At 48.0% G+C, this 6,000-nt stretch overlaps 1 protein-coding gene across 4 annotated transcripts in view; it reads left to right on the top strand.

Annotated features, from left to right (window-relative positions):
- Positions 1-1,524: 1,524 nt before the first annotated feature.
- The window catches only part of CEP112 (centrosomal protein 112), a 399,815-nt gene continuing 395,339 nt past the window's right edge, over positions 1,525-6,000 (top strand). For all 4 annotated transcript variants that reach the window (XR_005364290.1, XM_038546802.1, XM_038546803.1 and 1 more), the window contains exon 1: positions 1,525-1,651. The gene's annotated coding sequence lies outside the window, so the exon portion shown is untranslated. The remainder of the gene's footprint in view (positions 1,652-6,000) is intronic.

The raw sequence follows: 6,000 nt of genomic DNA, 5'->3' as shown, positions 1-6,000 counted from the left end.
GAAAATAGTTTAAGAAGTTTACTTTCTTAAGTTTTTTACTTATTTTTTATTTGTAACCATCTCTGCAGTTATTTCTTCTCAGATGAACCTGACTGCTATATTTTTTCCCTTGATCTTTTTTTCATCTTCCACTTTTTTTTTTTTGCTTATGCTTACTTAGACATCAAATGTTGAAAATTCATTTCATGTTCTCCATTTAATGTGGTTATATATTTTGAAGATCTTCACTGAGGGGTCAAATTCCTGCAATTAATTGCTTGCATGGGTTTTGCATCCCTGAATCTTAGTGCAAATGATCCGGATTAATGATCATTCTTTAGCTATAAACATACTCAAATATGCTTTGGAAGGCTAATTTCTAAGAGCGTTTCATCTCATTACCTTCTTTTAGCCTTCATAATTTGTCATGGAAACAATGAAGAACTGTTGGTGCTTATTTCCGGTGGGGTGGGTTTGAAAAAGCACCTTGGAGAGAATACACTTCCCTTTGGAAGCTTGAAAGTAACTAGTTACAAACGAATGAATCTTCTATTTTCTTTATGGAAAACTGAAAAGCTGCGTCAAGCTGTGCTTATGTTAGATTTGGCATCACGCTGAGTGTATCGCAGAGATACTGCAGAAGGATTCCTGTTGTGAAATTAGATGAAAAGCAGTGGTAAACGGAATTTCATTTAAGTCAGTGTTTTTACAATTTAAATGTTGTTTCTGCCTTCCATTTAAATAAATATACTTCAGAGCTTTTCCAGAAATGGAATAGAAGACCAAAGAAAGCCACAACAGAGCAACGCAGACACGGGGACTGCCATTGGGGTGGTTGAGACTTCCTGGGAGTAGCAAAATTACGTTTTCCACTTGATCTTGCTATTATGTTTTTTTTTTTTTTTTGATCTTGCTATTCTAACACAGAATTGGCAAACACAAAACCTTTTATTTTATTTCAGCATCTTCAGACAGAATTTGGGGGGTCCAGTGTCTCCAAACCTCGGATAGTTCTGAATGCAAAAAAAAAAAAAAAAAAAAGGAAAGAAAAGGAAAAAAGAAAAAAGCAAACTAATGTGCATGCTTCCTGTTTAATTCGACCTCAGTCACCTCTGGGTGTTGAGCTACCAGGCAGTAAATTCTCACTTCTGCAGACTCGACGACGTCTGTCCAAAGGCGCACCCCTTCTTGTGACACCCTCCAGCGATCCCGTCTTCCTTACCCTGCACCTGTTTCTCCTCCACGACCCCTAACGCGGTCACCAGCGAGACGCCCCAAGGCAGCAGCGCGCACCCCGCGCTCCGGTTGCCCTGGGAACCTCCGCCTGGGACCCGCCCACGTACCGTCGTCAGGCAGCCCCGCCGTCCGGGAAGGCGGCGCGACGACCCGGAGCGTCGCCATGGCAACGCTCCCCGCGACCGGCAGCGCGAGGACACGGGGACGGAAGTCCCGCCTCCGGAGGGCCGGGAGCGTCGCCCTGGCAACGGCGCCGCGCGCGCCGGCCGCGACCGGAGGGGTGGGAAAAGGGGGCGGGGAATGCGAGCGCGGAAGTCCCCGCCCCCGGGCTGCCTGGGCGGCGGCGGCGGCCCGCAAGGATTTGAAACCGTTTCTCGGCGGCGGCGGCGGCGGCGGCGGCGGCGGCGGCGGAGGCGGCCGACCCGAAAGCTTGCATGTAGGGGCGTCAGGTTCTCGGTTTCCCGAATTCCCCTGCCCCGCCCCTGCCCCCCCGGGTTCTCGAGTGGAATTTTGCGCGGGGGGCCGGGGGCCCGTTCGAGGAGGGGCGTCGCCTCGCAGGCCCCGCGCCCGTTCGCCAGGCCTGTGGGGCGCGCGCGCGGCTCGGGGATGGGGATGGAGGCGGGGGAGGGGGGAGGGGGGAGGGGAGGGGAGGGGGCGCTGCGAGCCGGCGGCCCCGCTTCCACTTGCCGAGGGAAATCCAGGCTGGGAAAGTTCCGGGCAAAGTTTTCCAAGCGGCTGGAGCTGGTCCCCAGGACGGGGTCCCGGGGTCCGGCCGCGGGGGCAGGGAGGCGGCCGCGGCCTCCGGGGCTCGCAGGCCCCCACCCCCCGCTCCCCTGCCTCCCGCTCCCCTGCTTCCCGCTCCCGCTCCCGCGGGGCAGCTCAGCTCCTCCCAGGGCGGGCTGGGCGCCCCGCGCTCGGGAAGGCCTGGCCCGGCGTGCTCCGAGCCCCACGCTTCAGGAACCGACCACGCAAGTCCAGACCCACAGCTTTCATCCTCCTCCTCCGTGGCTGTCTTACCCTTTGTTCTTTAGAGATGGGCGTAAAGATAAGGTAGAAGAGGCGAGCGGAATGGCAGGAGCATCTGCGCAGTGGTGCGGCCGCAGCCCGGAGCGCGCAGTATCGAGGCCCAGCTGCCACTTTGCGTGGGGCCGACTCCCGGGGCAGCAGCAGCTCCTTAACCCCGCTGAGCCTCGGCTTCCCCCTCTGGGAAATGGGCATGAAACAGTGCCCGTCCTCCCAGGGTGATGATGACGCCCGGGACACGTTTGTAAAGCGCACAGCACGCTCCTGGCACCATCAGGGAAAGCAAGCCCCAGTCACTCCCTCTGCTGACCATCCGAACATCGCGTGCACCTGCAAAACTTGCTGATTTACCGAGGGGACGTATTTCAAGTGTTCTGGAATGACTCCTACAAAATTGATTTATTATTTTTTTTGCAGCTTTCAGGAATATGTTTATCGTGTTGGACAGAGGGCGTGAGAGATGCGTATCCTTCGTTATGCAGCGTGGCTGCTTTTCTTCCAAGGCCTTATGATCATTGAGGCTTGCTTCTACTTTGCTGACTCCTAGGGCAACTCAGCACTTTGAGGAGGTTTAAGCCCATTTGATAGGTGTCCACGTATAATTAGTTTTTTTTTCTATTTATTCATGAGACACACACACAAACACACACACAGAGAAGCAGAGACACAGGCAGAGGGAGACCTAGGCTCCATGCAGGGAGCCTGATGTGGGACTCCATCCTGGTTCTCCAGGATCACACCCTGGGCTGAAGGCGGCGCTAAACCGCTGAGCCACCCGGGCTGCCCAGTTTTGTTTTGTTTTGTTTTGTTTTGTTTTTAAAGATAATGCCAGTGAGTTAAATGAAAGACATGATCAAATCTAGATTATAAGCAAGAGTCACCCAGTTGACTTCTCTTTTTGCTTGTGAAGTAATTTATGTGACTAGTATAGGCACATGCCTAAGGCAAACATACAGCTTTAGGTAGTCCTGAAACTTTTTGATTAGTTGGAACTTAGTAGATACAGTTTGTTTATAAGATGTAATTTGTGTAGCAAGAATTCTTTGAAGGTTTGAAATGGTACCTTAATTTTTTCCCTTTTTGCATTTCTTAATTTTTTTGGAGAATAAATAAGGGATAAAGAGATGCAGATTTTTAGCATTTACCCAATGTCACATAGACCCTTTATTGTGTTTTAAAAAACTGTACTCTAGTATTGTAAGATCTGATAGCAATTCCAATTGCCTTTCTACTTTTCAAAGTATGTCTTTATTGGAGATATTGCTGACGTATATGTAAATAGCCAAGAGGTCGGGTATAATGGATCTGAGAGCATGGGATTTCAGAATTTTAATCTGAGCTTTGTGCTTAATTTCATGACTTTGGGGGAGTCTTTATTGAGTTTTATTTTTCTCTAACATTAAATGTTAACCTTTCTTGCGTGTGTCAAGGGATTTATTGTGAATTAGTGATCATTAGAAATCTTTTTGCTTTAGCTTTATCTATTGATGCTCTTAGGTGAATGAATAGATGGGCAGGATGCGCTGTTTAAGCCTGGGAATATACTCCTAGGCTAGAGCTGTGCTTAAAATTCTGAGTTTGGGAGTTTCCAGTTGTCTGTTCATCCATTTGAATAGTTGCTTTTCAGCTTTATGATCTAATATCCTGTAGTGGTATCATAGTCTTCTGTTACCAAGTACATAACAGGTGTAATTATATAGGAATGCAGTTAGTTATTGTAGGAAGGCAAAACAACCAACCAAACACCCCCAAGCCAACTAACCAATCAGAAAATGTATTTAAATAACATTTACTTTTTTTTTAAGATTTTATTTATTTATTCATGAGAGACACAGGGAGAGAGAGAGAGAGGCAGAGGGAGTAAGCAGGCTCCATGCAGGGAGCTCGACGTGGTACTCAATCCTGGGTCTCCAGGATCACGCCCTGGGCTGAAGGCGGCGCTAAACCGCTGAGCCACCCGGGCTGCCCTAAATAACATTTACTTTAATCAAGTCTTAAATTTGACAATATGTTTCTTCTATTGTGATGCAGAAGGTAGGATGGCCCGTTTTGGTAAATCGAATTAAGGCCATATAATATTTCTATTCTTGAAGATCTGTTTGGTACTTAGAATCTTCTCAACATTATTAGTCTTGTTAAAGTGGGACATTTTCCCCTTTTGTTAGCATTTGTTCTTTGTATGAGTTCTTTAGCTTCTAATAACGTGCCACGTAAAGTACCAGATATGTCTAAGATGTGTGAGTCATGGGCCCTGCCTTCTAGGAACATCTCACAGATGGTGGAAGGCATGTAAATAATACCTAGATATGTACAAAGAATAATAGCATAGTGAATGCTGCCCCACAGATGTGAGCAGTGCACACTGAGAATGGAACTTAAGAGTCTTGACCAAACTGGGCAGGCTTTTCTCTGAAGTGCTGTTTAAGTTGTATTTACCTGACTGTAGGCAGAGGGAACTGCTTGAGGAGAGGATGTGGGGTTGTGTAAAGGCTTGGAGTGTGGCAAGAATGGCACGGAGGTCATTGGCTGGGAAGTGGCCCTTGGCAGGTGGACATGTTGGGCAGCATGGATGTAGGGAGAGGTGAGAGATGGGTTCACTTGTAGGCCTAACTTTGGCTTTAAATAGTATCTTATAGTAGGTAGTCAAGAGAGATTTTTGTTTAGAGAGGGATATACTTAGCTTTGCACTTAGGGAACTTACTCTGGTACCAGTGGCTGGAGTAGGAAAAGCAGACAGAGGGGAGGCTGGCTGTTTCAGGAGGGCTGGGGAGTAGTGGGAAGGGCTCTCTCTGACACAGGGGCAGCAAGAAGAGGACACAGGCAGGTTTGGAGACATTTCTGAGTACTTATTGACTTACTGGCTTGAGGGGAATTAGAGGATGGAACCTGTGGAGGGGCTGGATGCAGAGGGGATGGAAAGTGTGAACCTGTGAGGAGGTAACTGATAGGTGATAGAAATAATGGCACTAGAGAGGAGAGTTAGCGCTTAGGATACAGAAGCAGGGGGTCCCTGGGTGGCTCAGCTGTTTAGCGCCTGCCTTTGGCCCAGGGCGCGATCCTGAAGTCTCTTAACTTAAATAAATAAAATCTTTAAAAAAAAAAAAAAAAAAAAGGATACCGAAGCAAAGGAGGCAAGGAGGTGTTCTATTCTCTTAGAGGAAAGTTCAGAGGTGTAGGGAAGGGCATTTTGAGGTGTCACCACTTGACTCTTATTTTTCCCATGAAGAGGGGGTAAGTTTTTTTTTTTAAAGATTTATTTTTATTTATTTATGATAGACATAGAGAGAGAGGCAGAGACACAGGCAGAGGGAGAAGCAGGCTCCACGCCAGGAGCCTGACGCGGGACTTGATCCTGGGACCCCAGGACCGCACCCTGGGCCAAAGGCAGACGTGAACCCGCCTAGCCACCCAGGGATTCCTGGGGTAAGATTTTTTAAAATTGAGAGTGAGGGAAGGCAGGAGCAGTTTGAGGGGCTCTAAGATGTCTGATAAAAGCTCAAAAGCTCATCTTGGAGGAGGAAATAGTGAAAGACATCCGAGGATTCGGATAAGGTGGGAAGCTGACTACAGGCAATGCCATTTTTCTCCAGCAGACCCTTAGTGAAGGGGTGAAGGAGGGCATTGGAGGAGTTCAGGCTTGCTGAGAGAAGCGGAGGATGAGAGAGAGTTTAAGAGGATAAAGGCAAAAAAAAAAAAAAAAAATAAGAGGATAAAGGCTATGATCAGATAAAAGGGATTTGGGAAGGTAACGGTGATGGGAAT

Source organism: Canis lupus, chromosome 9 (assembly GCF_011100685.1).
Source record: "Canis lupus familiaris isolate Mischka breed German Shepherd chromosome 9, alternate assembly UU_Cfam_GSD_1.0, whole genome shotgun sequence".
Lineage (NCBI taxonomy): Eukaryota > Metazoa > Chordata > Mammalia > Carnivora > Canidae > Canis > Canis lupus.
Note: the sequence above shows the minus strand (reverse complement) of the source record. Positions and strands in the feature narration are given on the sequence as shown.